The sequence below is a fragment of the Alligator sinensis genome, unplaced genomic scaffold (assembly GCF_000455745.1).
Source record: "Alligator sinensis unplaced genomic scaffold, ASM45574v1 scaffold498_1, whole genome shotgun sequence".
Taxonomy (NCBI): Eukaryota; Metazoa; Chordata; order Crocodylia; family Alligatoridae; genus Alligator; species Alligator sinensis.
Genome location: NW_005842469.1, coordinates 335,189 through 359,223, shown reverse-complemented (window position 1 = coordinate 359,223; position 24,035 = coordinate 335,189).

Genomic DNA, 24,035 nt, shown 5'->3' with positions numbered 1-24,035 from the left:
CCCCCCCCCCCCCCCCCCACCTACCACTCAGGCAAAATTCCAGTCTACTCTCCCACAGATGCCAACCATTAAAATATACACCTATATGTTTCCCATTGCACTCCACATATTGCTGTCTTGGGAGATGGTTTCACACTGAGCTGCCAGAGAGAGAACAGACCTGAGTGTAATAGTGTAATTGCCTCTCTTGATGTGACTGTGATATAATTTTACACTTACCAGAGGAGGTTACCATACGCTTGCCTCTTTTGACCCCCATCCAGAAGCTGGTTTGTGCTAGTAACTGCCCTACACTCATGAGAATAGAAATCCTGTGTCTAAGAAGTACTAAGATGCAGCTGACCATGCAAGTGGACCCCTGTGTTCACATGGGGAATCACTGACTTCTGCCAGAGTGCTGCTAATGCAAGCTCAATCCCTATGTAAGTCATTGCAGGACTGAGGCCTAATTGCCTAATAAAGCAAGGTGCTGAGCATCTTGCAGGAGGACTGCAGCTGCACGATGAATTAGGTTCCAAATGCTCTTACTTAATTTAGCCTATATAGAAAATATTCCAGCCCCAGACCCTTAAGTAGGAAAAGTGGTTGTTCCATGAACTAGGTCTCTGAGAAGATTACAACTTCAAATGTAAAGGTCTGATCTCCCAATCAATGAGTCATATACCTGGTTGGCTCGAGCTTGCAGGGAAACAGTGAGGAGAGCCAAAGTGGAAATGGAGCTTAGGCTGGCAGCAAAAGTTAAGGATAACAAAAAGTCATTCTTTAAGCACATAGGAAGCAAAAAGAAGGTGCAGGGTAACTTAGGGCCCCTTCAGGATGAACTAGGGCAACTGGTAACAGATAGGATGGCCAAAGTGAAGCTTCTAAATGATTTCTTTGCATCTGTGTTCCTGGACACGAATACAAATACGCATCCCATTGGGACCCTAGATACCAACCCACCAACTGTTCGAGCTGACCTAGTAAAGGGGCACCTGGAGGGGTTGGATGTATTTAAGTCAACAGGTCCTGATGATCTTTATCCTAGGGTATTTGAATTAGTTGGAGCCATAGTGGAGCCACTGGCACAACTGTTTGAGCACTCGTGGTGCTCAGGACAGGTCCCGGAGGATTGGAAAAGGGCCAATGTGGTCCCTATTTTCAAGAAGGGGAGGAAGGAGGATCCGGGTAACTATAGGCCGGTTAGCCTCACCTCTATCCTTGGCAAGACCTTTGAGAAAATTGTTAAGGATCACATTTGTGGGGGACCAGCGGGTAAAATGATGCTAAGGGGCAGTCAGCATGGGTTCATAGCAGGCAGATCCTGCCTGACTAACCTGGTTTCATTTTACAACCAGGTCACAAAATGCTTCGATGAAGGAATAGAGGTAGATGTTATTTACTTAGATTTTAAAAAGGCCTTTGACACAGTGTCACACCCAATTCTTATAAATAAACTAAACAGTTGCAGTGTGAATTATTACACAGTCCAGTGGGTACTAAATTGGCTTATGAGTCGCACCCAGAGAGTGATGGTGGATGGGTTGGTTTCCACCTGGAGAACTGCAAGCAGCAGAGTTCCCCAAGGCTCTGTCCTGGGACTGGTACTATTCAATATCTTCATTAATGACTTGAACAAGGGAGTAGAAAGCACCCTGTCCAAGTTTGCTCATGACACCAAACTATGGCAGGACGTACACAAACTAGACAGCAGGGAGCGAATCTAGGCTGATTTGGACAGGCTAGGGAAATGGGCTGAACAGAATAGGATGCAGTTTAACAAGGATAAGTGTCATGTGTTCCACCTGGGGAGGAAGAATCATCAACATCCCTTTAGCCTGGGAGGTACCACTCTAAGTAGCACAACTGTGGAAAGGGATCTTGGAGTTGTAGTCAACTCCAAAATGAATGAGTCACCAGCGTGACGAGGTAATAAGTAAAGCTAACCGCACCTTTTCTTGCATAAGGAGGTGTATCACAAACAGGTCTAGGAAGGTTATACTTCCCCTCTGTGCAGCATTGGTTAGGCCACAGCTGGAGAACTGCGTCCAGTTTTGGGTGCTACACTTTTGGAGGGATGTGGATGGCCTGGAGAGGGTTCAGAGGAGGGCTACTCGTCTGGTTAAAGGCCTACAGAAAAAACCCTATGTGGACTGATTGGGAGACCTGAACCTCTTCAGCCTCCACAAGAGGAGGCTAAGAGGTGATCTCGTGGCCGCCTACAAACTCTTGGGGGGGGGGGGAGGAAGAAATAGGGGTTACAGTGTTTATCAGGGCACCTGTTGGGGTAACTAGAAATAATGGCCACAAACTGGAAGTGAGCAAATTCAGATTGGACATAAGGAAAAAATTCTTTACGGTGAGGGTTGCCAAAATATGGAATAAGCTTCCAGGAGAGGTGGTGCTGTCCCCTTCCTTGGAGGTGTTTAAAAGGAGATTGGCCAGACACCTGGCTGGGATCATCTGAACCCAGCACTCATTCCTGCCCAGGGCAGAGGGTCGTACTCAATGATCTAATAGGTCCCTTCCGACCCTAATATCTATGAAACTATGAGCTTACCCCTGACAAAGTTCCTACTAGGTAAGTTAGGGTGCAAGTTTACAGTGGGGTAACAACTCCACACCAAATCTGAGGGAATACTCAGTGTGAAGTAAGTGGAGTAAGCGACCCCACACCAAGGCATTCAAATTGGTGCTAAAAGCTTGTCTATCCTGCTGTAGCAGCTGGTCTTGTGAATGACAGTTCTGACTTCCCTTTGTCCACCAGCTGATATGCTCCAGACCTAGCAGTTTGCCAGTGACGCTGTTCTGAGATGATCCCCAGAGGCTGCTGTCAGGTATACCACAGACCCAGAGCTCAAGAGCAGGCACATGACATTGAAGCCAGGATCACTGCATTGACAAACTTCTAGATTTGGAGTCTGCAGATGGACTTGGATGGGGGAAACATGCCTAGTCCCACCCTTCATCGTACCAATTATTCAGGGTGGTAAAAAACAAGGCTAACTATGAAGAACTGCCTTACTTATGAATTTATATATATATATATATATGGAGCTGGATCTCATAAAATAGAGTGAATGGCCAACAAAATGGCAGATGAAATTCAGTGTTGATAACTGCAAAGTAATGCATATAGGAGAAAGTAATCAGAATTGTATACACACGAGGATAGGTGCTACATTAGCTGCTACTGCTCAGGAAAGGGGTCTGGGAATTATTGTGAATAGTTCTCTGAAAACACCAGCCTGGTGTTCAGCAGCAATAAGAAATACAAATAGGATGCTAGTAGTTATTTGGAAGGGAACTGAAAACAAAACATAAAATGTCATTATTCCACTGTATAAACCTACAGTACCTCCACACCTTGAATATTGTGTGCAGGTCAGATCTCTCCACCTCCGAAAGGATATAGCAGAGGTAGAAAAGGTACAGAGAAGGACAACAAGGGTAAAAAGGGAGCTGGAGAGGCCACTATATGAGGAAAGACTAAATAGGCTAGGATTTTTCAGTTCAGACAAACAGCCACTTTTATAGCCAAAGGTCTAAAAAATTATGAGTAGTACAGAAAAAGTGAATGGGGATTTAATGTTTACCATCAGAAGTAGGGGACAAACAAGAAAACTATTAGGAAGCAGTTTTAAAACAAACTAAAGGAAGTTCTTTTTCACACTGTATGTAATTAACTTGTGGAGCTCATTATCACAAGATACTGCAGTGGTTGACCAATTAACCAGGTTCAAAAGAGGATTAGTTACATTCAGAGGCCCAACAAGATATCTGCTTACACATATGAATGTGTCTAATTCTCTTTTGAACCTGGTTAATTGGTCAGCCTCTTCAGTATCTTCTGGTAATGAGCTCCACAAGTTAATTACATACGGTGTGAAAAAGCAAGCAGATACCTTGTTGGATTGAACACTACTCTGAGCTATACTCACAAGAAAGAAACGTCATCAATAGATCACTGGATCAAATACCAACTCTATAGGTTATGCCAAAGTTAGATGTGGAGCCCACTGTAGAAGAGTTAAACAAAACCATTGGTTCATTATCAAATGGCAAGGCTCCTGGAAAAAGATGGCATCCCACTGGAAATTCTCAAGTGTGGGAAAGAAAGCCCACTACCATATCTTCATCAGCTGCTACTCAAATGCTGGGAAGATGTGTGATGCAAAAATAAAGGAGATAAGGGCAACTGCAACAACTACAGAAGTATCTCACTACTAAGTATAGCAGGAAAAGCTTTTACAAGGGTTATCTTGGTGCACCTACAACATCTGGCAAGTCGCGGCTACCCTGAACGTCAGTGCGGATTCAGGGCTGGAAGATCAACCATATACATGATATTTTTCCTACAGCAACTTCAAGAAAAATGCAGAGAGCAAAACTGACTATCATACATCACCTTCATGGATCTAACCAAAGCATTTGACATCAGCAGCAGAGCAGGTCTGTTTAAAGTCCTAGAAAAGATAGGATGCCCACCAAATCTGTTAAGTCTTATACGTTCCTTCCATGACAACATGAAAGCAACCACTCAGTTTGATGAGTCCACTTCAGACAGCTTCAAGATGAAAAGCGGAGTGATAGTGTTGGACTTCATTTGTAGCTGAAACTCCATTTTGTTTTACTTAGCCATCTTAATATTTTTCTATTTTCTTGTTTCATATGAATGTGGTATGTGTGTGGACATGGCAAGAAAGGAAATGGAAACTAAAGATGCAAACAGCAAGAAAGAAAATAAAAATATCACACCTGAGCAAAAATGGCTGAAGAAGCAGACAGATAACCCAAAGTGAAAAATCCACTCTCTAAATCCTATGGTAATTTCTAACCACAAAAGCTGAGAAGAAAACAAGCCATCACAAATGTGCAGCTGACACCCCTGGTCTAACAAACAAGCAACAGACATGTAGCTGCTACTATAAAAGATGAGTGAGAAGGAAAAGACTTTGGGAGGACAACTTCTGCACAACAATGAGGCAGTAACCATCTATGACATACGCTGCAATATCCACTATCTCTCGCAGATGGAAGGATGCCAATCATAGGCCCATCAGTGGGTATTAAACATGTCAGTAAGGCTTCAACTTCTAAATTAGGATTCCTTAGGTCTCTAAATACTGGAAGCTTTAAGGGAAGAGGGAAAGGGAACAAATCAGTCTGGATAGGCCCTGTATAAATATTCTCCCCTTAAGCATTCACTCTCTGCCACTATAAGACATAGGATACAGGTCTGTGGTCTGATACCTGTGAGCTGGCCCAGCAGAGCTTTCTTATGTTTTTCCAGACCAGCTTCTGCAGCAGTATAGACAGGTCCTACAAATGCCCAGTTGGGAAGCCAGTACATAGTAGGTAGGCTGCTGTAAATTCACATCTTAACTTACCTCACAGTAATTTTCCTTTGTAGACAAGCTTACTTACATTTGTAGAAAACATTGAGTACCCTCACTAAAGCCAGTGGAATTACAATCAGCATTAAGTGTGAGGAAAACCAGGCCATACATCCAATATTATGTGTTCAAGCATAAAGCAGAGATCACCAGGGGACTTCATTATTGGAATAACACTGGTCTCTGAGTTTTGGGGGGGTTTTGTATATTTGTGATCTGTGATTTAACTGTAGGCTGATAGAAATGTAGTGGCTGAATGAAATATTTCAGCATTTTGCGCTCTAAAATCCTGGAGTCATTAAGGAAGGATGCTACATATTACATTCATGAACTTTTGGGGGGGGGGGTCTTTAAACGAATCAATTAAGAAGTTGTTTTCTTTACAATTATAATGAGACGGGTGATAATGAATCAGAGGTAAAGTGTTCTGTTTAACTTGCATATGGCATATCTCCAGTTTCATATAATGTGGGACTTCAGTCAGCAAAATCTAAATTTCCAAGCTGCTGGAGCCAAACATGGATGTCTTCTCTTTCTTTTTTTTGTCTGATGAACTGGGCTCTTTAATCAAGATGAATGAATTATTCCCCATACTTGAAGTGGATTAATCAGGGAAAGAATGGGAAAGTTTGGTAGTAGGCAAATCTCGGCAACATGCCCAAATTTACAGCTCTGCAGGGAATTATTATTCACATTTTTATTTCTACATAGATAGAGACAGAAAAGACTGAAATTGCACAGAGCCCCACCTACCAGTACAGGATAAAGGCCACCAATGGAAGACAAATTTATATATTAAGGCATGGGACATCATTTAGAACTAGTGTACTAGGAGTTAACAGCAACTTATTTTCCCACTCATTGTACACATCTGCTCAGTGGCAAGATAAGGAGAATCACTGCTTGAAAGGCAAAAGCAGCAAATACCTTTGGGGAATTGGGATTCTTCTACCATTTTAGAGTTGTCTAAATTAATAGGATGGGAGTTTTGCTGTTTATTTTCTGAGTATTTTAAATTATTGTACCAGTGATAAACAGTTACCCTTGAGGGTATGATCATGCTGACTGTTTTCCCCCTACTAAATCATTCTCCCCATTTACAGATATTAAAATGGTATCACGCTTGATTTGACATGAAAGAAAAATACAAAACCTAAGGCTGAGAAATGTCCTTCACTCTGTGCTCTTTGTATACCTGACTATGTATCCAAATAGCATTTTCACAGACAACAAACAGTATAAGAAAAAGAAAACTGAATGAAATGAGAAATGCTTCTAGAATAAGGATACCTTAAGGTATCCAACTGCTATAGTTCATAGGATTATGGGCTGGAAGGGACCTCACAAGATCATCTAGTCCAGTTGCTTGCTAAAGACAGAATCATTCCTGTCTAATCCATCCCAGCCAAGTGTTTGTCCGTCCTGTTCTTCAAAATTTGGAGGCATAGAGAGTCCACAATTTCTCTAAATGGCTGGTTCCAATGCTTGACCAACCTCATAGTCAGAAAGTTGCTCCTACTCTCCAGCATGTATCTCCCTTGCTGCAGTTTGAGACTATTGCTCCTAGTCCCATCCCTTATGGCCACAGAGAATAATCTATCTCCATCTTTATAATCTCCCTTTCAGTATTTGAATTCTGTTATCAAATACCTCCCTGTCCCCTCAATCTTCTCTTCTCCAGACTAAATTAATTACCCTAGATCTTTCAGTCTGCCTTCCAGGCCCCTAAAACATTTTGTTACTCTGCATTGGATTCTTTCCAAACTCCGCATCATTCTAGAAGTGGGGGGCCCAAAACTGGACACATTACTCCAGATGCATTCTCACCAGTGCCAAATAGAGCATAAGAATCACTTCTCTTGATTTGCAACACCCCAATATGCTGTTGGCTTTTTTTGCAAAAAGAGCACACTGCTGGCACATAATCATCTTCTGGTCCCTCAAAGTCCTTCACTGCAATCTTGTAGCCTAGCCAATCATTCCCCAATCTGTATTTGTGCATACAATAGTTGCATCCGAAGTGTAGCCTTTGCACTTGTCATTGTTGAATCTGATTGATTGCAGACCATTTCTCCAATATATTGAGGTCCTTCTGGATCCTAGCCCTGTCCTCCAGAGTGTTTGCAACTCCAACCAATTTGGTGTCATCTACAAATTTGCTATGTGTGCACTCAATGTCATTGTTTAATAAATCAGTAATGAAGATGTTAAACAATACCAGACCCAAGACAGACCCCCTGGAGAACCTCATTTGATACCTCCTTCCAGCTAGACATTGAGCCATTCCTGACTACTCACTGAGTATGAAGATATAACTAGTTTTGTGTCCACCCACCAGTACTTTCTTCTAGTCGTACTTTCCTTAGTTTGTTACAGAGAAAATCACAGGAAACATAGTCAAAAGTCTTGCTAAAGCAATAGCATGTACTATGTACTGCTCTACCCCCATCCACAAAGCCTGTTACCTGGAACTCAAGTTGGCCTGACATGACTTACTCTTGGTGAATCTATATTGGCTGTTTTGATCACCTTGCTCTCCAGTAGGTGCTTTGAAATAGATTCCTTGCAGACCCACATCATGAATTTTCCAGGCTGATTGGTCTGTAATTCTCAAGATCCTCCCTTTCCCCTCTTTTTTAAGCTAGGTACTGTATTTGTCTTTTTCCAATTATCTGGAAACTCCACAAGTTCTTAAAGGGAATAGCCAATGGCTCTGAAATTATGTCAGACAATTCCTTCAACACCTTAGGGTTTATCCCATCTAGCACAGCACACTTGAAAGCATCTAGGAATCCCTAACCTGTTACTCCTTCACTGTCTTTGCTTCCAACTGCACTCATCATCTGGAAGCCGACCTTATTTGTGAAGACTGAAGTAAAAAGGGCATTAAGCACTTCAGCCTTTTCTGCATCATCCATAACTAGACTGCCTTCTGCATTCAATAAGGGACCCATGGTTTCTTTGGTCTCCTTATTTTTGACATACTTGTAGAATCCCTTTACATTGTTTGTTATGTCCCTTGCCAGTGCATCTCAAATCTCGCCTTGGATTTCCTAATTTTCATCTTGCATTCCCATCTAATAGTCTTCTTCTCTAGTAATATGACCAAGTTTCCACTTTCTGCAGTATTCCTTTTTGAGTATAGTATATCTAAATACTATATCATGACAAAGAATCACAACAAGTTCAGTTTATACCAAGAAACGCATACTTGTACTTTACAAAAATTATATATTCAACTCTCAGTATTACTGGGAGTGGCTACATGAGACACTATGTTACAGTACCGACAAGTTACATCACCGTAGCTCATTGCTACGCGACACTGCATCAGTGGGCATAAACCATGATGTTGACACTACTGTGCAGTAGTGTGGGAAAAGACCCATGCCACATCTGAACTGCACAGTAACATGTTACTTGGTTAAGCAAGTACTAAATGACTGCACAGTAATAACTGTGCAGTAATAACTGTGCAGTCCAGTGCATGTGTAGACATGCCCAGTATATACTAGCTCTTTACCTCTCATAGCTCTCGGTATCATTCAAGTCTTATTACATGTGGTTGATAAAAGACTTGCCAAGGTCTCCAAATATATCTGTTGCATCTCATAGCTTATATATCTTCTGCCCAAACACTGCTTCTTGATATTACTATCATATGAGCAGGTTGGAGGTGAATTGACAGATAAAGGGAGGTTTTGACAATTTCTAGTGATCACCTTCATCAGTACTTTAAGAAAAAATTCACACTTGTAACTTTCTGTTTAAGGTTTACCAGTGTGGATTTACTTTTCTTGAGGTGAATTTTTCGAAATTATTTCCTAAATTATTCACCCCTACATTAAATTCCAGCACGGGCCAGTCAACCCTAAAACATCCAAAGTAAAAACATCTTGAAACATATCAAACACTATCCAAAATAAAATTTGGGTAATGGTTTACTCCATCCAAATCAAGTGGAAAATTCTAACCACTGATCTCAGGACCTTTTGCTTGAATAAAACGTTGACTTACTTTTCACTAGGTACTCAAAGGCTTCATTAGCTCACAGAGAGTTGAGCCCTTTTCACGAGGAATATTTCTCTCCTCAACATTTTATAGCAACTAAGCACAGCTGATTTACTTCCTGCCTCCTATTTGTGCTCAAATCCTTTTGTGTTTTGAGAATGCATGGGGTGTGTACATCCTCTACAGCTATACATAACTAATTGGTCCATATTATCTTTCTTCATCCAACCAAATAAAATCAGCAGATCAGAGATCAGATCTCTTCCAGGATGGATGTAATTCCTTTCCTTCATAAGGCAAATGATATTAGTTAATTCTTATATGGTGCTTTCCATCCATAGCTTTCATGGTGCTTTGCAACAAAACACAAATAGTGATATATCTTATTTTGCAGATTGAGAAAACAGAAGCACAGAGGAGTGAAGTGACTTGACCAAGGTCAAAGAAAAAATCAGCAGTAAACTGAAAAACACCCTCAGATCAAAGTTATGCCCCAAAAGTGAGAGATGCCAAAGACTCAAGAAGTCCATGAGCAGCTTGGTTGTTTCTGTTCTATGGAAGGTGCTCAGTAAGTATGGTATTCAGTAAGGCTGTGCGAAGCTTCGGCCCCTGATCAGATTCAGTAGAGATTGGGCCCAAATCAGTGGTGAAATCTCTGAATCAGAATTGAATCAGAGAACCCTTTAATCTCCCTGAATCAAATTGGAACAATTTGGAGGGATTTGGAAAGATTCGGAGATTCGGACATAGACACAACTTTAAATGTTTTTTCTACATACCTCTAGGTAGCAGGGGCTTGTGAGTGCTGCAATGCTGGGGCACATGGAGTGTCCCACAGAAGTGCAGAGGGCTCCCCAGTGCACTTGGCAGCAGACCAGGAAGTGGACCAGAAGCACATCCGGTCCACTTCCGGGTCCATCAGGGAGCGTGCAGGGCGGCCCCCCCATTCCCCCCTGGCTCTGCAACTGGTGCCTCCTGGGTTTGGGGGGGGGGGCACCCGGGATCACCCCACAGCCAATTGCTGAGCTTGGGGGCATGGGGGGAGGGGCCATCACACTCCCTGGCAGACCTGGAAGTGGACTGGAAGTATTTCTGGTCCACTTCCAGGTTCGCCACCGAGCACATGGAGGCCCCCCCCCACTCCTGTGGGATCCTTCATGCACACCAGCATTGCAGCGATCATGAGCCATGCTTGCTACCTCAAGGTATGTAGAAAAAACTTTTAAAGCTGTGTCTATGTTTGAATTGCTGATTCTCCAAATCAGCATCGAATCTTCAGATTCAGATTCAGCCAAATCAAATCCGGGACTGTGATCCAAATCAATTAATCGAATCTCTCCCTGATTTGGGCCAAATCCAAATCAAATAGGGCCCGCTTCGCTCACCCCTAGTATTCAGCAGCCCTAACACAGTCTTTTGTATATTTGACGGTATGTCCTTACTAATTTCTGAAGTTTGCTAATGTTTTATCATTTTATCAGTAGATTCTTGAAGCTGGGTTCTGCAAACCTGTGGGAGAAAGACAGACATAATGGTCACCACTGAGCAGTTACTCTTGCTGCTTTTATAAATGGAATTTATAGCTGGTGTAGAGTGTGGATAGGATTATACAGCATTTACACAACCCAGATGCAAGCCTTCTGGGGCACAACAGGCAACACTGGCTGGCTTCCCAGCCTTCTGTTCACTATCCCTTTGCAGAGAGATGCTCTTCAGGAGAAAGGTTTCCCTGTGCCTTCCCCTTGTTCATGCAAGTCCCAGAAAATCAATCATGAAACATAAGCAACCACACACAACTTATGACTTCAGCAATCAGTCACATGGTTTGATTAATAAATGTCAATTACCATATGCTTACAGAAAACACATTTCAAAAGCAATCCACTGGATGAAATGGGCCTGCTGATATAAAAGAATGGGCCAAATCATTTCAAACCATGATAATATTCTTTAAAAAAATAGTCTGTACACAATTTACTTCACAGGGATATTTTCACTCAAAGAGGGGGAAAAGAACACAATTTGGCAAACATTTGATCAGTAAAAACAGGTAGTCTAAGCTGCAGAAAAATCAGTGCAGCTAGTATATTAGCTGGATTCAAACAAAGGGATTTCATATTTATATAAGAAAAGGAACTAAATTTGCAAATAATAATAGATAGGATAAGATGCTTTCACTTGAATTAATTCCTCAATGTTTCATTACCAGAAATTATCATCCCATGGTAAACATCTTAGAAAGCAGACAGGGGGTACCTTAGAAAGTTTCTTTCCTTTGCAGTATTACATTTTTGTGTCCAAACTAATATGGCAACTAAAGTTGGTTGAAATTTTAAACATTATTTTTTAAAGAAAACCTGCAGAAATGTCAACATCTTTTTCAGAAATTTCAAGTAGAAAGCCCAGAGATTTTCACTGCTAGGTTGCAATAACCAAAAGTTTTTTTCTTCTTTTTTTTTTTTCGTTTGGCCTCTGAAGGGAAGCCAAGGATGGAACTAACCTGGAGGCTGTGTTATTCTGTGAACCCTAGAACTACATGATTCTCTAGCTTGCCATTGAGGTATGCTGTAGAAGTAGCTTAGGAGAAACTAGCACTGCTCCTTCATGTTTTATATCTTTCAAGAACTTCATTCTCTACCCAGAGAAAAAAAAATAGAAATCCAATATAGATGTTGATCCATGAAAGGTCCCTGCATTAGCCTTGTCAAGGTTACCAAATGCATGACTAATATAGGTTCAGTTTCATATGCTTCCTGATGACCTGCAAATTTCCATGTGCCAAACAAATTAAATTGCTATGAAATTAGTGTCATACAAAACTAACCACAACAATGAAACCCATTTCCATGGCATTTTTGTCATAATTAAAAATATTCATAGAGCTTTACAAAGCATGAAATTACCTCTGCATTTCCATATCATGCAGCAGAACCTCCCCATCAACTCATGCTGTAAATCCAGAGCGCTGGGAGGCTGCATGTTATACTTCAAACAGATATCTACAGAACTGTTCAAGTATAAGCTGAGAAAGTACTGTCTGAAATGTGAAGCTGTTAAGAAATTGTTTGAGTGGTCTGACATGTTTGAATTAGACAGCTCTGACATTTATGTCAGTTTAGGCAATCTGTGCAAGGCAGGAGGTAGATCGATACAACAGCAAAATGACAATATGAGGATTTTAACAGAAACCTGTTTATGAATGCAATACTTTAAATTTACAATAACTAAAGTAATGAACTTCATATGGAAACTAAAGCTGACCTTATCCAAACCATAGTAATAATTACCAAACAGCTATGAATAATAACAGAGCAATGTACTGATTGCTATCTAGCCTTAGCACAAGATCTTAATCCTCAAGTAATTCTTCATGTGCATCAATGCACTAAAATTAAATAAAAGGGCCTAATTTTATAGTCATAACAGAGCAGTTTGTTGTCATATAATTTATACTGTGTTAAAAACATTATGACTTCCACTTGAGTTTCACAAAGACCTTCACAAAGTTAATTAATTAAACCTCAAAGTATCCTTCTATGGTGGGAATATCACACTATCTCCATTTAACAGATAGGTAGGCAAAATTCAAGTATGTCATGACAGAAACAGAATCAGAATCTAATTAGGCTGAGTTCAAGTATGGCATCCTTGAATCAATGACAGAATCAGAAACTCAGGCCAGGAGTTCACTTTTCTAATTCCCCTTTTTGGCACTTAAAAACATTCCCTTCAATTTAGGTAAATGCATGATTCTATTTATAGACATGCTTTCCATATAGGGTGTTGGGTAATCACATACAAAAAAAATTAACTATTTTCCTTTGGGGCTGTGCATATGGAAGAAAACCACACAAAATGTGCTCTAATTAGTACAACATAAATTATAGATAAAAAGTCACATATTTAGTGATGGTGTAAATATGCACCATATCATTAAAACCAAAATGTTCATTGTGTTACACATTGTTTATCAGTGCTTATCAAGTTTCCAAAATATAGGCTCATAAATTAGTATAACAGAAATTAGTATAACATCAAACAACCTTCTTTTTGGCTGAAATTTTTTTGCAGGTGATGTGTTAAATACAAACATGCCAGTACTTACGAACTGTAAAAATATTCTGAAGACATGTATTATTCTAAGAACATATCTTGCAAATATAAAAAATATGGCATATTAAATTGGATCAGCCATGGGTTATAAAGTATATGTTATTATGTATAATATCCAGTACCTATATTTCTCTGAATAAATTAGTGCCTTTGCAGCAGAATTAATTAAATTGGTATCAAAGATATCTCCACTGTTTAGTATTCTACAGTGACTAAGAAAAACCTTCAATGAATTTAGTTTTCCCTTAGGAATATGAATGTCATTAGAAACTAACAGCAATTAAAGTATGCCTATGCAAACTTGATGACATTTGCAACAAAATTAGTGAGCCATTGGGATACCTCTATTAACCCAGAACACTCAGACAGCCAGCAAGTTTTGTGTGGGAGGGATATTTGGAGATGTGTTGCTATAAAATTGGGCCCTGACTGCAAACCCTTACAAGGTGTAATGCAGATAATCATCCACACTGAGGGGAAATTAAACTGAATACTTTTATTCATTTGCTCCATTATTTGCGAAAACACCAGGTAAAGAAATGGCAGAATATGGGTGAAGAATCAACATGACAGAGTAGATACTGTCTTAATCGCAGTTATCATGCAAATGAGTTAATTAGCTAGTCTCTTCCTTTTAAGGTGTTATTTTTTTCTCCTAGGCAGGTGGGTGAACAGCAGCATTCATTAATGCTACCTCTAAACTCCAGTCTGTCCTTGTCCTGCTCTCTTGTTGCCATATTGTGGTGGATAAATGGCTACCGGCATAAATCTAGATTTCATCAGCATCCATATGTTTCCATTGTCTCTCTCTTTCACTCCATCTTATACCTGAAAAGAAAGTTGTATGCTTTCATGTGAGATGTTTTCAATAGACTGCATAAACCTCAGTCTTAGACATAAAAAGAAAGTGACTGAAAAATAGACTTGATCTAGAGAAGAGAGTCACTTTGGCCCCCTCTACATTCTACAAGTATTGCACAATTAAGTGGTTAAATACAAAATTACCTTGAGACAAGCTACATGTGCAAAGTACTTATCACATGATTTAAAAAGCTCCAACCAGCTATAAAGTTAGACTTCAAAAAAATGTGTGCTAACTTTGTGACTGGTTGCTATTGAGCTTTATTTTGCACATGTAGTAGTCTTCCCTGCAGCTAGGAGCCCCATCAGCTGACAGGGCTCTTAGCCGCAGGGGTGCACCCACCACCATACCAAAACTCCTGGTGGCCCCAGGCAAACTTTTAATATTGGGCCCCCCTTCACCAGAGATAATGATAATAATAATTGGACAATGGAAAAAATATTACCATTTTCGGGCAGCCTTTTCTGTCCAGGCCCTGGGTGGCCACCCAGTTTGCCTATGCCTGTGTGCAGCCCTGGGTACACCATGCCCAGTGTAAAACCCCTGGGCCCAGCATGAAACCCCTGGCAGCCATGATCCTGAGGGTCTGGGTGTTTCATGCACCCCGAGCCCTAGGGATTATGGCTGCCTCAATCCTCTAGCCCCAGGAGTGCATGGATCACCCCAGTGGCTGGGAGCCCCACAACTGAGGGGGCTCCCAGCTGCAGGACCTTGCTTCTTGTCAGTGCAGGAGGAGCCTGGGATCAGACTCCCCTTGTACCAGCTAAAAGGCACAATGGGATCTAATGCATGATCCCACAATCACGCTTCCTGCCATGCATTACACTCATTCTTTACTTTAACATTTAAACATAGAAAGGAATAAAAAAGCTAAGTAAACCTCAGGTTATCTACCTGCTCTGAAAAAAAAAGTTAAATCCAGATATTCACAACATTTGAAGGTGACTAGATCCAGGGTTTGGGGCTGGGCCTAACTCTAATGTTTGCAAAACCCTGCAAACATGAAACAGTATGTTATCTTTATGAGGAATTTGTCTGAGTTGTTTCAGACAGGATCATCTGGTGACATATAGGCAGTTTAAGAGATTATCCGTGTGAACAATAATGTACATTGCTACAGAGTTCATAGTTTAGTTTAATATCTACAGTTTTTATATGTTATTTCAAGACTATTGAACAGTGATTGTTTTGTCACCCACTGAGAAAAAGTCCAAGTACTAATAACAAGATAAATATGAAATTTTGTCCATTATTTGAGTGTAGAAACCATAAGAAATTATCTAGCTTATGTGTAAAAAATATTTTAACTGCATTTAAAACATGGAATTGGAGGTTTCTGAAGACTAAGATTCTGTATTTATACACTGAACAGAAATAACCCAGTCAATATCAATAGACATTTCCCACAAGGCTGCTCAAGATTTCCTCCTTATTAGAGTTATTCCTAAAATTATGGATGAGGCAGGGGTGTGTGGATGGGGAGCCATTCTTTTTTTTTATAGGTGTTTAAAAACTGCTACCATCTACTCCAGAACCTTTCCTAACCCTGGACAGTAATCAATGCCTGCTTGTGATAGCCAGAGGTATAAAAAGTACACAGACAGCAGTATCAAAATTACTATAATGAGCTGAATGACCAAAAGTAACAGTGTTGTTATAACAGACTTGGAGAAGATTCAGAACCATTGCCACCTTGTGTTAGGTTAAGATATAACACTTGTAAAAATGAAGCAGAGAAGGAAAATGCAGTTACAATTGGTATCTTAGGGCTTTTTTTTTTTTTACCTTGAATGACACCTGATATCACTATTTTCCCACTGTAATAATTTTGGTTGTCTTCCCCCCATTGAAATACTAATGATAGAAATTAATCAGAACACTGCATTTTAACAATTCTTGTAGAAACAGTGCCCTTTCCCCCCCTGCTTTACCCACAACAGGTTAGGACATTCTTGGTGTTTTGGGGCAATGTACCTTGTAGTTGTGTAACGGGGTTGTCTGTGAACAGGTTAGAAAAGTACTTGTATGGCACCATTTGGATAGGAATGTTTCTGCTTTGAGCAGGCGGTTGAACTTAGTGACCTTATTAGTCCCCTTCCTGACCTACTTTTCTGTGATTCCATGACTCTGGGCACATCTACAAGTGAAAGTAATGCAAATGAGTAAATTCCAGTGCATATAGTTCAGGAGTCTTCACATGCACCTGGGACCACAGCATGTTGAGCTAGGTCACAGTACCCCCAGCTGGCAGGGGACACAGGGGGATCAGCCAGCCAGCCCGGGACTGCTCTGAACCAAGTCAGTGTGCTACAGAGGGACTGGCCAGGTTATAAGTGTGCTCCAGTGTGGGGCTAGCCAGCAGGCAGGGCCACACATATAGATATTGAGACTTTATTGTGGAGATAATTAGGCAGCTCTACAGCAAACGGCTCATGTAGATGCACCCTCTATGGAGCTCTTAGTGGCCTAATTGACCTAAGAAGCTAAAATGATTCTGGTACCCACGCTAACTCTAAGCAAGCCATGTGAAGCACAAGTAGTCCTTTTAATGTTTCCTAACCGTGGGGTCATTCACCATGAAATCTTACATTTTGTATGAAAAACAAATTGATATCAAAGGGTGTATCTCCACAAGCAGGAACGTGCATTTCCCTGGGGACAAATAGCAGCGGTGCACATTTATGCCATTGCTAGTTGTCTCCGGGCATACCCCTGTACATGCGCTCTGGCATGCAGCAAATTGTCGCATGTGGGTAGGGGTCCTGGTGGCCTCCTGGGGCTGCATCAGGTATGCAGAACCTGGCTGACTGGTGTGTGGCTCTGGCCAGGCAGGCTCCAGTTTTGGATGGCACACATGGCTGCACATGTGGCTGCACCCCACTTTTTTGTGTGGGTTGTTTTTTTTTACACTGGAATCTCCTGGTGTCAAATAAACCCTGCCATGCTGCTAATTAGTAGCGTGGCAAACACATGCATGTGCAGCACATGCAGTTTGCAGCACTGCAGACAGGTTTGAGGCACCACAAACCACACATGTGCGCTCATGGGGATGCACCCAAAAAGTCTAATCCTACAGAACCTGCTATTACGATAAAAACTGCAAAATCATTCCCAGGTCTACAGGTCAGTGATTTCATACGTTAATATAGGCAATTGAACAATTAGAAGCCTAAGAAAAATCACAGAGGGCACATCTACATGTTCATTAATGTGCCTTAATTACTGCGCATTAAGTTTAGTACCTGTAATTACAGGTACTAACTTAATGTGCCATAATCAGCGTTACTGCACATTAGCGCAGATGCATGGTTTTATGTGACGCTAATGTATAGTAGATTAATTCTATTGTACATTAGTGCATTAGTATGGTTTTTGCCAGCCACGCTAAAGCACAGTTGAATTAGTATACTGCGACATTGGTATCTCTTGTAGATGTGCCCAGAGTGAAAAAATCTGCTTCATTTAGTCAGCAGCAAATAGGGAAAGTCTGATTCAGATTGCCTTGCAAATTTTACACAGCAAACTTAGGCTACATCACTCTTCACAGAAACTCCAGAGCTTACAGGGGGAGCAAAATAATGATAAAGACAACCTGGGTATCTCATATTTCTTTGGGCTTCCCTGTCTGATCTATATGTAGTCTCTTGTCTTATACTGAGATTGTAAATGCCATGTGGCAGGGATGTATTCGTACTGTGCTGAGCATGGTGGGGTTCTGTTCTATTATTGGGGTCCTTTGGTGCAATACAAGAAAATAAATAAATAATAGGGAATCTGGAATATTACATGGAGAGTTAATTCGTTATTACCCTCTCACAGTTTCTACAAATAATCTTTAGATGTCATGATTACCCCCAGTCTGAATTGGAGAAAAACTATGACAGTATGAATTATTCTGAAGCACTTGTTTTTGAAACAAGGCACTAGAAAATGTGCAGTGAGTGCAACAGAATTAGTCATGCATGGGCGAGTATCCAAATTACATTTCATTTTAAAACTTTTTTTGGGTGACACACAAAAGTAAATTCCTTATCATTCACATATTTATTAAACATCCCTTGGCTCTTCTTAGAAGTTTAAGAATGTTAAACTCAATGTCCTCCCCAAATTCTAACCCAGGTAATTGTATCCTGAGTCTTTAAATGCTCTTTGCTGTTTCAGTTACATGAGCTCTGTGTTTACTTCCTTTCCTAAAAAGGAAATAGGCATGTGAGCTGTGAGGGAATAATTGCCATATTCCACCACTGTGCTTGCCCCCATCCATTATATTTTGATTAGCTGGCTGGAAAAGAGGAAGGGTTAGTGGGGGCCTTATAGATACAATTCATAGAACAGAACTTGGAAAATTTCCATGGACCAAAACTGTAACCAAAAATAAAGAAGGAAAAAAATATGGATTTTTAATTAAATATATTCCCCTTTTCCTACCAGTTCTGTTTAAAACCCATAAGATTTGTTTCTAACTTGAAAGTTTAAAAACAGGGTAATAAATCAGTGTTTTGTGTGTGCACAATCTTCTGTCTACTGATGCAATCAGAATTGTTTAGCTGTACTCTTTCCTGCAAATTAATTTTCCTTCAGCTGGCATGAGGCAGTAGGGGGCCTGTGTTTTGGGGGTGAAATTCAGTTCTGTACAGAACGAGGCCTACGCACAGCTAGTGTGAGAGCTTGCTTGAGATGTAGGAAGTATGTGCTCCTCAGATTGTCCCAATAGTGCAAGGATGGGTTGATGAGCGGGGCACCAGAATGGAGTATGTGGGGGGGGGGGCTTTACCCTTCCATCTTTCACTGCACTTTCCAGCTCCAGCCCCTGTGGCAAACAGCAGTGTGCCAGGGAGTACAGGGCACTCTGGGAATTGTAGTTCTGTAGAAGAGGAGTGAAGTTCACTGCTGGAAGGGGAGATGTCCCCCTTTTTTTTTAGCAAAATCAGATGTGGCGGGGGGAGGTTCTGCTCGACATGGGTGTTTGTGGCAAAAAATATAAGGTGACATTTCCCTTCTGCAGTAGAAAACTTCAGCTGCTGCTTCTATGTGCTGCCCACTGCCAAAGTCAGAAGATACAAAGGGAAGGGGGAGGGGAAGACTGCCCCAGGTGCAATCCTTGCCAGTTATATATCTGGGTTGTCCTTATGGTCCAGAGTGCATTTAACCCTTGGAGCAGAAGGATCTCAGTTGTATCCCTAATAAGACCAAGGAGTTCAAAGTGGTCCTGGTATACAACAAATGGCATCAGGTTTATTGTCAGTTATCAGAACTTCATTACAGATATTTAATACTTCTTTGGTGTCTGTTTTGAGGATGACTAAACAAATACATATTCTAATTATACATACTCTGTTTGTTAGGTGGGAAGCTTTACAGTATTCTTTCCACATATGTGGAAAAGAAGGTACAAAAAAGTGGAGTGATATTGTGAAGGTCACACTAGAGTCAGACAATTTTTTCCCCATTAGATGCTATATTTGTCAAAAATATAGCTTTGCATCAACCAAAATTATTCATGAATTTGTGCTGAATTCATCAAAATGTTTTAACTTTTTAAAATGAAATATTTCAGTTTTTCAATTTGATATAATGTTTTATTTAATAAAATTAAATGAAAAATGGGGCTGGAAGGTATAGTGATAGAGGGTGTAGTTTGGAGATGCTCCCTTACTTAGACTACAGAGGTTGGAAATTGAAAGATGATCCCTCGATTAAGAAGTCAGTGGGCATATCTACACACACAATTAGTGCACATGAATAAACTCTGGAGTTTTTTGCTCCCCAGCATGCTGTTTGAATGTGCACCTGGGAGCAGATAACTCCAGAGGAATCAGCTCCAGAGTTTATTCATGTGCAGCATGTGGAGCCTGGTAAGAGCAACCCCATCTGGCAGGGGGTCCTGGGGGTCAGTTTGACAACCCAGAGCTGCTCAGACTGGGATCAATGTGCTATGGGGGATCTGGCTGGGGTATGAGGGTGTTTCAGTGCCAGCAACTCCCACACTGGAGTATCTTTATGTCCCAGCTAGCCAGGTCAGTGTCTACATGTATGCTGCTGCACATGAAAAAAATCAGCGGAAGGGTAGTACAAGTACTACCCTGCTGCAGAGTGTATTAGTTTCCTGCGCCCTAATAGGGATGCATGTGTAGATGCTGAGATATTTGCTGAGCAGTTAATTAGTCAACTGCGCAGTAAATGTTTCATGTAGATGTGCCCAGTTGCAGCCAGAAAAGGTCTGTAGAAGTTGCTTAGTGCTCCACAATTAAAGTTTGTTGTTGTGTGCCTATGTTTATTGAACCAGGTGATCTCTACCAAATGGGCCTATTCCAACATTATATTCAAGACAGTATCATCCCTTTCTACCTCACTTAGTTTTATCTAAGCTGCACTTAAAAATTCCCCATATTTAAATCTAAAAAATGAGGGTGGGTAGTCAGGGAAGACATGAAATTAAATGTTTTGATGATTTGGTCATGTATGAATTGTTTTCATTTTAGTGGAAAAATGGAAGACTCATTACCAAAACAATATTTTGTTAGTATTTATTAACATTTATTAGAAAAAGCAAGTATTTGCACAGCAAGTCAACGGCAGGAAGCAGAAGTTAGGTGTCACAAAACCCATCCCATTTCTGTAATGTAATAAACCACGCTGGGAATATTTTGATCATTTTGATTTCTTAGCAAACATATTCATAAAATTCCAAAACAGGATGTAAAATATAAACATTTCCTTTAAAATTCTTTAACCATGTATTGTAATCTCATTTTCAGTTGGACTGATGCCATATTTTTGTAACTTAAAACATTTTGGTATATGTTTCCACTTGTTTTATTATCATCCAGTATTGATTTAATGTAATAACTTTATTAGATTAAATCAGTGCTATCAATTAAGAAATCAATGTGTCCACTTTTAACATTTCTTGTTTAGATTCTAATAAGCCCTGTCAGTGTTAGTAATTTTGATTGTTGAACTGTTGCCTCCTGAAGCACATATTCAGTCAGAGACCTGACAGTACAACTACTTCCTCATCTGTATGAAAAATGAAGGGGGTTTAGCACAAATACAGAAGCTCATTCACACAGATGTAGTTGCAGGGCCATATTGACCTATCTTTGTAATATACTGAATGAAACTGCAGCTTCCATACCAGGTACAAATCCTACTCATCCAACTCCCCTGCTTAACAGGTATTTTGAATCAGTCTTTCACCAGCCCCAAGGGATGGCTCTGCTCAATATGGGATGGGATGGCCAGGGTGAGGGAGAATTGTTACCCTTCATCAATGTTGACCATGTGAAGGAACACCTTGAGAGGCTGGACACCTTCAAGTCAGCTGGCCCAGACAGCTTACACCCCAGGGTACTTAAGGAGCTGTCAAGCATCATAGTTATGCCACTGGCACGAATCTTTGAGAACTTGTGGTGTTCAGGTGAAGTGCCTGAAGATTGGAAGAAGGCCAACGTGGTGCCTATCTTCAAGAAAGGGAGGAAAGTAGATCTGGGAACTACAGGCCTATCAGCCTAACCTCTATCCTGGGGAAGATCGTGGAAAAAATCATCAATGAAACCATTCTTGACAAACTGGCTGAAGGCAACTTCCTCAGAGATAGCCAGCATGTGTTTGTTGTGGGGAGGTCTTGCCTGACGAATCTCATCTCCTTCTATGACCAGGTGACATATTGCCTGGACAAGGGAGAAGAGATTGACGTCATATATCTTGATTTTAAAAAAGCTTTTGATCTGGTATCCCATGATCATCTCATAGAAAAACTGGCCAACTGCAGCCTCAGCTACATCACAGACTGCTGGCTGGGAAATTGGCTCCAAGGTTGGACCCAGAGAGTGGTAGTTGATGGAAGTCAACCATTGTGGTGCTCCGTGACCAGTGGGGTCCCTGAAGGCTCCATCCTTGGGCCTATTCTTTTCAACATCTTCATTAATGATGTGGACTTTGGTCAGAAGCAGCAAGTTCACTGATGACACCAAACTTTGGGGTAAAGTGTCCACACCCAAGGACAGGATGGTGATCCAGGCCAACCTTGACAGGCTTGGAAAATGGGTGGATGAAAACCTGATGGCCTTCAACACTGAAAAATGCAAGGTACTCCACCTTGGGAAGAAAAACCTGAAGCATGCTTATAGGCTCGGCAGTGCTATGCTTGCTAGCACCATGGCCAAAAGGGGGTCATGATTGACCACAAGATGCACATGAGCCAGCAATGTGATGTTGCAGCTGGCAAAGTGAGCAAAACTCTGGCTTGCATCCATAGATGCTTCTCCAGCAAATCCCAGGATGTTATCCTCCTGCTGTACTTGACCTTGGCGAGGCTGCAGCTGGAATACTGTATCCAATTCTGGACTCCACAATTTAAAAAGGATGTGGAGAAGCTTGTGAGAGTCTAGAGGAGAGCCATGCGCATGATCAGAGGGCAGGAACACAGGCCTTATGATGAGAGGCTGAGAGCTATGGGATTCTTCAGCCTGGAAAAGCGCAGGCTCAGGGGGGACCTGGTGGCTGTCTATAAGTATATAAGGGCTGTACATCAGGATCTGGGGGAACGTCTATTCACCAGAGCGCCCCATGGGATGACAAGATCAAATGGTCACAAACTCCTCCAAGACCATTTCAGGCTGGACATAAGGAAGAATTTCTTTACTGTCCGAGCCCCCAACGCCTGGAACAGACTGCTGCCAGAGGTGGTACAAGCACCTACTCTGGACTCCTTTAAGAGTCAATTGGATGTTTATCTTGTTGGGATCCTGTGACCCCAGCTGACTTCCTGTCCCTGAGGCAGGGGGCTGGACTCAATGATTTCTGAGGTCCCTTCCAGCCCCAATGTTTATGAAATCTATGAAACTCACACTTGGGCTTGCTTACCTAAGCAAGGCAAACAGGACTTAGCTACAAGTCATTTGATCTAACTTCTCAGTTCTTTTTTTAAGGCATTTTGGAGAAAACCCTGTTAGATAGAGCTCCTGCTGTTGTAATTCTCAGAATATAATGGATTTTTCTGAAGTTTTATGAAACAGCAGAGATCCTGGAAAGCCTTTATAATTCTGTTTTGACTCTATTGGCTCATACAAACAATTTGCTTCCTTTCTACTTAATACTTGTCACTAAAAGATCCCCAGCCATCCTGAATTTTCATTGTGATTAATCCTCTTTTAAGCAAATCACCACAGACCATATGTCTTCAACAAAGCTTAAACACATTTTCAAGCATCCTGCCTACTCCATGCCTTTCATGAATTGCACTCCATCTGACAACACTGAGGATTTACAGCCAAGGGAGGTTTACATATTGCAAATCACAAGCTGTAGGAGAACTATAACTTTAAAACAGAAGATAAAACAAGACAGTAGGCCTTCAGTTGCTCCTCCCAAGCCTACAGTACAGTACCTAGTATCTTCGCCTTCTCAACAAGTGTAACGAACAACCATGATTCATGAAGGCAAAAAGATGATAAAACTGAACAACTAGAAATTTCAGGAAAAGTCTTCCAAATTGTTATGAAGCAGGAGCTTAACTTTTAATAGATATATAAATTTGGATATTGTCTATCCTAATGCATTTGCCCTTGAAATTGGTCAGGAATTATATTATTATATCACACTGAAAAGTTTAAAAGCTAACCAATTTAATGGTTGTGTTTCAGGAATAACTAACAAAATGGCAACCATCC